The following is a 9,670-nucleotide window of genomic DNA, read 5'->3' on the forward strand; positions in this document are numbered from 1 at the left end:
CTCAGCTTACAGAATTATTATGTGAAGTAAGATTGACCGTGAAGCACGCTGCCTATTAAAATTGCTTTATGAGCTATTGTTTATTTTACTCCTACTAGTCCTGCGGGCAGGAAGGGATAGATATGTCAGTGAGCAGAATAGAAATGAGTTATTAAAGTCACTGGTGGCTCCAGGGAAATGCTTCAAGGTTGAGTATGAAATCCCACTGTTACATGGTCATATTACATGGAACTTTGGATCTAGAATGTCCAACTGGAGTCCTGCCTGCCAGACTTTACTTTCCAGGATTTTCTTGTACTCCTGCTTCCTACCTTTTTATACAACCTTTAGTTTTTCACCTTCTGTTCCTCTCAAGTCTCTCTGAACCTCCTCTACTGACATGCTGTGACCAATGAATCAGCTTCTGGCACTGCCCTTTCAAAAACTTGGCAGGGGCACTCAGTTTCTTGGTATTGGCGTTTGGCTCTACAAACGTACGTTTTGTAAAATTGTGAGAGGACTGCAGCCTATTTCCTGGCTGTCGGCTCACGCTGTGACTCACATCCCGGGCAGCTCCTTACAACCACAGTCCCGGGAGGACATTATCACAATATCTCTTTGTGGGTCCTCTAGCACTTGATTGTGTTGTATCAACCTCATGCTGTTGGCAAAGCAAATTATGCACTTAAGCTGAATTAATTGAGATAGGCTTAGTCAATTATTTACGGATGATCTTTCTGTAACTTTGATATGTAACAAAGAGTGAGGACTGCTGCAAACTTGTAAGAACATAGCAAACTATGTTTGCTAAACAGCAACCAATACTGTCTACATTGGTTGGCAGTGGCTATTTGGGGTTTTAGGCAGGACAGTCTCCTGGTTATACTTGGAGATGTTGGAGACTGAGCCTAGGATCTTCTGGGTGCAAAAGCAGATGGTCTACCACTGAGCTATAGTTCCTTCATGATCAAATTACTGCCTCATGCAGGCAGCTTTTCCTGATATGAACGCCTTCCTCTTATAAATATATGATCTGGGGTTAAATTCACATCAGTTTGGGTAGGCCTTTGAACTGTGGATGGTACATAATGCCATTATGATAATGACAACACAGTACATTCTTTGGGGTTCAGGAGGCACTGGCAGCTCTCCGATTATGGGATACATGGTATAGTTGTGTCCCATTCTGCAGCTCACAGCACAGGAAGACTGACAATCAGCAAAACAAAATAGAAATTTTAAAGCTTTCTTTTTGTCCTTATTAAGCACACTTTTTTAAAAAAAGGAAGGGTGCTTAAACAAATAATTAGCTCATTGTTCATCACATTGAGCCTTGGCACTATACAGTGAAAACTGATAATTATAAATTCAAATTTTGTTAATTTTAACCAAATTACAGGTGTGTATATACATGCACTATATCACATGTTAAATCAGTTTGTTTTCGTTTCTGAAAATGACTGTGCAAAGTTACAGATGGGCTTTGAAGCAGTCTACCAGCTGATAAGTATGTGCAATGTTCAAATGAGCTTTGTTTTCTAAACTCTTTGCACCATACCTAATTCAGAATCATTTTTGTTATGGATAGCAAATAAAGACTTGTGGCTTCCTAGGTAGTTCCAATTATCAGGTATAGAGCTTTGATAGAAAAACCATATGTTTAACAACATGAATACTATATTTTAAATAATAGCATTTAAATCTATAGATATATATCAGTCTGTATGTATTTGTCTCCAGGACAGCAGCATAAGTTTGTAATTTGGTTTATGGCACAAAATAAAACATCCTGGGAATTTACCGTAAGTGTCCCCAAGCTTCCCTTTTGATACTAATGAATATTACACTGACACCATTTCAGCAAAGGCTATTGTTGGAATGTCAATTGCTTCAGCAGAGAGTTACAGATAAGTTCACCCAGATTGGAGCTGCTTTTTAAACCCACTCAATGGAAAGGATGGAAAGGAGGCAGATCCAGAGGAATTTTTGGAAGAGGAGGACATACAAGTTGGAAAACAAGAAAGGCTCCCTTGGTGTGAGAGACTGGGAGCCTATAGTCTGACTCTGGACACTACACTGAGCTCTGGGGGTGAGAGCCCAAGGGCCCAAGAACAACAACCATGGAAAATACAATATGTGGCTGAGAGTGGAGGAGAGATACTTTATGACGATGCCAGAGCAACTACCTACCAAGAAGAAAGCTACAATCTGGAGGAGAAGAAGCTACAACGAAGAATACTAAGTATAAAATTGAGCTTGAAGGAAATAATGGAAGAAGAAAAAAGCTGGAAAGGGTGGATTGGGGGGGACCTGTGGGGGATGGGAAAGGTAATGGGAGGGGTTGCGATGGATAGGAGGGGGGTGGGGTAAAGGATTATTATTTAAAGGGGATATTATAAAGGCTGACCACGGAACTCCGAAACCAGAGGGAAAACGGTGTATGAGACTGGAAGAAACATTTAGGTATTTGTTAAGATGTGATTTATTAATATCTGAAATTGGAATCAGAAGGAATATAGGCTACAGTATTAGAAAGTTAAGTTAAGAGAGGATATAAGAAGTTGCAATATGGAATTTGATGTTTTGTTTGATAAGAATAAGATTTAAGATATGTTGATTATAATTGTAAGATTAAGATTAGGTGTAAGAAAGAAGATTTTACAAGGTTACAAAGTTACTAAAGAAGATTAGAAATGAACGCAGAAGAGAGGACGTGAGGAAGTCCCAAATTTAGGATTATAAAAAGGATAAGGATGGATAAATAAGTGTTTTGTTTGTGTGTATTTTGTCTTGTATTTTTGTAGTATGCTTATTATTATTAAAATCCAATAAATTCTTACTAAAAAAAAGATACTAATGAATATTAAAGATGTTCTTTAAATAAAAGAGTGTTATAGCACCATAACCCTTTCAAAAGACAAAAACAAAAAAAAAAATTATGGTCACCACCATTTTGGCACTTTGAATCCAAAAGAAAAGTTCGGCACTCTGGGTTCTCACATTTCATGGACAGTGGGCAACTGCACTCACATTAGTAAGCATGTGTAGTGCTAAATAAATTACAGATTTTTAGTTTTAAGGATCAACAGGAATTCCTCCTCCCAAAGGTCTGTTAGGTGAACTACACCTTCCCTTTCCCCTGACACAACAGCTACATCACATTCACTAGTATCAACATAGTGGGATTAACATTCAGAAAAAGTGGAACATCCCTGAAAGTGTTGAAAGTCACTTGCAATTCTGCATCTTACAGTAGAAGAACAGTATTTTATAAGAGCTTGGAGCCACCCATCTGGTAGCGGCTGTCACAAACGTGTGTACAGCAGACCCATAAAGTCCCCAAATTGCTCTTTATTTTGAGAACTGCTAAAAACCAGAATAGTTCAGTCTATCCAGATGACAACCACTGTGTATTGTTCCATGTGTCTTGTAAAACTTCCAATTCTCCTTATTTATTTATACAAGAAAAAAAAATCTGACTCCAGCTGTGGCTTAAATTTTGCAAAGCATTCTTCTTGTTGTCTCCTACCTTCTATTCTGCAAACCAAAACAACCTTATTTATGAGAGACCTTTTGCCAAGTAAGTCAAAGAAACAAAGCATAGGCTGGCTTGGATCCAAAGACCCCGCTGTGCAAATCTAAGGCCCTTCCTCTTGTGCAAAGTAGTTGCCAATTTCCCCCTCATCTGCATCCCCCTCCAACTTCTCCAGAGCACACCCCAAATCGGAGCCAGTTTTCAGGGGTTGCAGATGGGGAAGGGAATTAGTGATTCCCCTCTGCATGTGGACAAATGTATTTCACTTACGCAATGTGATCTTTGGAACCAAACAATTTACAATACTCCTCTTCGTTCGTTCCAGTATGCTTATTTTTTGAATTAGCTAAACAGGTTTAAAAACACCTATTATTTCTAAATCTGAATGGTGGTGTGAGTACTTTTGTTCTTCTGTCTCGATAGCTGCAGAGACACCACAAATAGATTAAAGCCCAGCTGAGGACTGTCATTATTTATGGAAATGTTTTCCAAGAATGCCAATCTTAAAGCCTCCTCTTCCTCCTACTCACACCCTCTTCTCTACTTCACAAGGTTGAGAAATGAACCATCCAGCTAAATCACAATATTGCAGGGATGGTCCCTGGTGCCTTTCAGATGTTATTGAACATATAATTGATGGAAGTTGTAGTAGTTCAGAAAAACCTGGAAGACATTGTGTTGAATATTGTTCAGCCACAACTGCCGACAGCTGAATTTTTATTCTGCCTTTCCTCCAAAGGGGCCAGAGCAGCGTGATGTAAGTTAGGACGAGAAGGAAATGTGTTTTCCTCGGGCATCCACTGAGCTTCATAGCTAACCAGGGATTTGAACACAGGAGGTTGCCTTATACCAGGGGTGGCCAACTTCCAAGAGACTGCGATCTACTCACAGAATTAAAAACTGGCAGTGATCTACCACAGGGCAAGGTTGTTGAGCTTCTTTGGGAAGGAAAGCCATCCATGTTTTGGGGGGTTCGGGTCAAAGTTGAGCTTTTTTTTCAGGAGGGAAAGTCCTGTTTGGGGGGCTTCAGGGCAGATGGTTGGACAGTGTTCTCGAAGCTACTAACATGAGTTTGGCCAAACTGCGAGAGGCAGTGAAGGATAGGCGTGCCTGGCGTGCTCTGGTCCATGGGGTCACGAAGAGTCGGACACGACTGAACGACTGAACAACAACAACAAAAGCTGCTGAGCTTCTTTAGGGGGACCCAGTGATCTACCACAGACGTCCAGTGATCTACCAGTAGATCACGATCTACCTGTTGGACATGCCTGCCTTATACTGAGGCAGACTAACAGGTCCATGTAGTACAGTGTTGTCTGCACCAGTGTTCTTCAACTTTGGACCACCAAATGTTGTTGGGACTACAACTCCCATCACCCAGAGCCAGATTTTCCATGGCCAAAAATTATGGGAGTTGTACTTCAACAACTGAGGACCTAAAATTGAAGCACACTCATTTACACAGACCAGCATTGGCTTTCCAGGGTTTCAGACAGCAGTCATTCCCAGTCCGACCTGCCCGGGATTGAACCAGGAACATTTGACAGGTAAAACATGTGCTCTGTCACTGATCTATGGCCCTTCCCCAAGCTGAGTTTATCATTCCTCTAAAATAATAATGATGATCTAGGTTGCAATCCAAACTCCCTTTCTTGGTTTGCTTGTTTTGTGTGGTGGAAGTGTCCTCCACCCAGCCCTGATGGTCTTCACTGGCCTCCACCCACAGAGTGATCATTCCACTCACACAAAACTCCCCATTTGTTTTGTCCAATGAGTGGGAAGGTGGAAGTGCATCTACTTGTATCTCCACCAGTGACAGCCGGCAAAAAAGCTCCACTGACAAGTTTGCTTCTTGCTTCAACCAGAATTACTTCCAAAAATGTTGACTTAATTCACCAAATTCAAGGTAACTAACTCTGCAACCCTATGCATGACTATTAGGAAATCAATTCTGTTGGGTTTACTGTTGAGGGGGATGGATTATTGATATGTTGTTTCTGTTTTAACTATTTATTTGTCCTTTTATCTTGTATTTTTATCTTGTGAACCACCCTGAGATCTTTTGATGAAGGGTGCTATATAAATCTAAACAACAACAACAATGGAATTTTAGCCACTCCACCACACTAGTTTTCAAATTTTAGCAACCTGAGCTACTGGTCCTACTTGCAGGTAGAAGATGAAGCTGGATTGAACACCACATTCATAAAAACGTGGTGTGAACCTTCATCTTTCCCCCTCACAGATCTTTTTTTCTGGCTTCACTAACTTTGCTCACTTTAATCTGACTTATGTATATTTCATTGCTGATCTTATTGAACAAAATAAAATGCAGTGACCTAGATGTAGTATAACTCATTTTAATGTCATAAAATGGATTGCCTTTATCGAGCTGCACAGTATTTTATTTGCAAAGCTAGCAATAACGCAGAAGTGTTTTACGATAGCACCACATGTTAACACACCATTGTCTTCAGCCATTATATTTCCATGGCTTCGATCTCTATATTTTCTAACCCACAGATTATTCTTTTCTGAAATAGAAAGATTTCTGTTGATTAGAAAGATAAGAGTTTTCTCTGCAGTCAGAATTCCTAAAATGAGACACTAACAATGTTGCGAACTTCTGCCTCTGTGTGGGTGTGGGTGTTTTCTGGAATTTGGTCATCTTGCCATTGTGTATCAACTTCCTAATGACTACAGTCGTACCTTGGTTTTCAAACAGCTTAGTTCTTGAACGTTTTGGCTTCCGAACACCGCAAACCCGGAAGTGCCTGTTCCGCTTTGCGAACTATTTTTGGAAGTCGAACGGACTTCCAGAATGGATTCCATTCGACTTCCAAGGTACGACTGTATAACTAATGTAAGGATGCACCTGAACAACAAAATCCAGAAAAGTTAGATGCCTGCAAATAAATGAACAGATCAGCCTGCTGGGAGCTGGCAGAAGAGCTAGGGAGAATTCAATCCCTCAGTTAGCAACCCACTATATTTCTTTGCTGCATGTTGGGAGGGGCAGAGTGCTTCATCTCTCATCTACCAACCCATTCACTCACCTGCATGCCATTTATTTTCACCTAGGGCTGAAATACAAGGCTGAACGAAGTACAGAAGAATGGTGCCAGACAAGAATACACTTTCACTGAAGAACTGTATTTCTTTGAAGTATTTTATTTAAAAGATTTATAGACTGCCCTCCATTTATTTGTATTAAGGTTTATTCCCAAATGGAGATATCCATAGTGGCTATGAAGCAAACACAATTCAGAATCTTACAAAGAAAAAGTGGGGCAAGAGATAACAAAGTCAGCAGAGAGCCAGATTGAATTAAAACTCTAAAAAAAAAAAACCCAAAAGAAAACTAAGTGTTGCTATTCCCATGGTGACTGTCAGTTAAGTAAATGTGGTTTAACGGCTGTTAAAACAATGATTTAAGAACAGCAATCAGTAAAAGAAACAAAGAAAAGTAAAAATCAACAATGGAACGAAGCCTAAATACTGGAGCTGGGAAGATAGAAATGGATAGGCCTTTGCACTGCACTGGAAAGATTTAAGCACAAGCTTCATTTAAGCTTCTCTGAGCTAAGAAAACATTCTTCCCAGTCTCTACTAGGGATGGGCAAATCTGTCAATTTCAATTTCTCAGTTTCTCCTTTTTCAAATATTAAGTTCCGTTTTCCACATTTCCACATCACTTTGTGAATTTTTTTTTAAAGTACATATTCATGAAAATCCATCAGCATTTTAGTGCAAATTTCTTCCAATATGCACTTTTTTGTATGCAGTCTTGCCTATTATGCACATTTTCTCAAAGCCATTCCCCTAATACACCACACTTTTGTCTGTTATTTTTGCCAATCTATGCATTTTTATGCACATTTTGCAGCCATATGCGCATTGCAAAAAAAAATTGGAGAAGGATGAATTTCTAAGGTGGGCTGATTGCTTCTGAAAGTGCAAATCAGGCAAATTGAATCCAATTTCTTCCCAATCAATCATCACCGCTCAGCTGACTTCTTAGAGGATGGGGGAGCCAGTTCAGAAACACAGTAAATTTCATAAACACGATTAAAGATGCTTATAAACAAGATACTGAGAGACCAGAAATTAATAAAACAGGAAGCCCATCCAAAACTCTTGAACTGGCATTGTTGCGTCAATGGATAATTAATTAATTAATTAAATTTGTATGCTGCCTTTCATCTGAAGGTCATATGGTAGTTCACAGCATAAAAAATACAACATGAGGACATGAAATACACAATAAAACAAAAACAAACCAATAATCCCTCTCTCATGAACACATTTTTAAAAGCCATAAAATGTTTGTAATCAACCAAAAGGCCTGGTTAAAGAGAAACGTTACTCAGAAACGTTAGTCACATGATACAGGCAAAGAGAACCTGTGAGGTGTAAACAGGGTTTTCCTACACCTTAACATAGTTACACTTGATTACTGTTATTCAGAACTATACACCAAAGTGCCGCCATTTCTGGAAAAAAATTGCTTGACCTTTAAACAATAGCACGGAAGCCAGCAGGAGCCTATATTAAAAGCTGAGGTGTGTTCCCTGGAGAATGTAACTAGAAGAGTTGCGAGAAACATAATTTGATGTGAATGAGTCACGTCTGAGAAAAGGCTGTTAGTGGACCCACCAAGAATTCAGCAGCACATTAAGAATGGGGTAGATGGATTCAATGAGAGGTATAAGAACAAAAAACAAACAAACCTAGAAATGCTCTGAGATCTGCAAGATTTTCCAAACATGTCTGCTCCCTTAGAAGACTTCACACTTTCTCCTTTGCTACCTTCCAAAACACCTGTGGCCCACACTGGAAGATCAGCAGATATAATCCAGATCGAAGGATGGGTGTCAAAACCAGTTTAGTGTTATATGCTCCAAACATGTGTTTTTGATAAAGCCCCCCAATGTGCTATCTTTGCTGCTGTTTATTTCTGAATGGTAATTAAAAACCCACACCCTTTCAAACACCTACTAAAAAGAAAAGGCTTGTGGGTAAATGACCCGCCGTCCACTCAAGTGCAAGCACAACATGTCCATATCCTACACTGATTTATCAGATATTTCATTGGAAAGACTTATACATTTAATAGCTCCAGCATCATCATTGTGATGCGCAAGCCTTCTGAGAAGGCAATCATCATCTGGGAACATGTTTATCTTTTTATTCATTGATTCCAAGTTTTGAGTTGGCTGGTCATGTGATTCACAGTCATCATGATGCTCAGTTCAGGTTTGAAGATCCATTCAACATTTGTTTCCAAGACAGCATCTATTTGGTAATGATAAAAAAGGCAAGTTGCTCCATCTAAAGACAGTACCTAGTAAAAACCAGGTACTGTCGTATTTTACCCCTTGGGACACAGCTATGCCTGCCAGGGTCTGCATCAAGGGTTGGTACGATTCGGCATGGGCAAAGGCCTCTGACAAGAGCCTCCTGGACCTCTTCTCCACCACTGCAACCTGTTTGTTGACCTACCTTCCATTCTGGCAACTCCCCAAAGCAGTGGTGAGGAGGAGGAAGAGCTAAAACTGCCTGCCAGTAAAGCATAGTATGAAGCTGGCATGTTTGATTGCCTCAGGTCTTAGAGAGGTCCAACAATGGCAGCTGGCATGGTCAGGCAGCTGCTGGGCCCTATATACCAGAAAAGAGTCTGTAGCAGACGACTAACACCAGCCATTACCATCTTTAGGCCATGTGTACAACATGCTCAGATGTGGATAAGTCTACGGGGCTGCAAAGTTCTGTCATTACTCTGTAGCCCTGGTAATCTCCAGGAAGTCAATATGGACCAGAGGGCACTGCACAATAGTCAATGGTCTATTAAGAGTTGTCCTTGCAGGCCCGCTAGCTTTTCAGAAATATGGACCTGATGGTGTTGCTGACTCCATTGTCGCTGTTGCCACAAATAGTCCTGTAATTAGCATTAAATAACTTTGAGGGATTCTTGGGTATCTTGATCCCCAGACGTTGATGCACTTCTTCAGGACAAGCTGCCTTTAGGCATGGTGGCTGGTCACATCCTGCTAGGCTTTCGGTCTCTGATCCCTCTAAGCCACCCAGAAATGCAGAATTATGCCAAAAGTGGTTCCTTTTTTATAATAATATTTATTAATTTTTTCACATAACAAA

The sequence above is a fragment of the Lacerta agilis genome, chromosome 10 (genome assembly GCF_009819535.1).
Source record: "Lacerta agilis isolate rLacAgi1 chromosome 10, rLacAgi1.pri, whole genome shotgun sequence".
Classification (NCBI taxonomy): Eukaryota; Metazoa; Chordata; class Lepidosauria; order Squamata; family Lacertidae; genus Lacerta; species Lacerta agilis.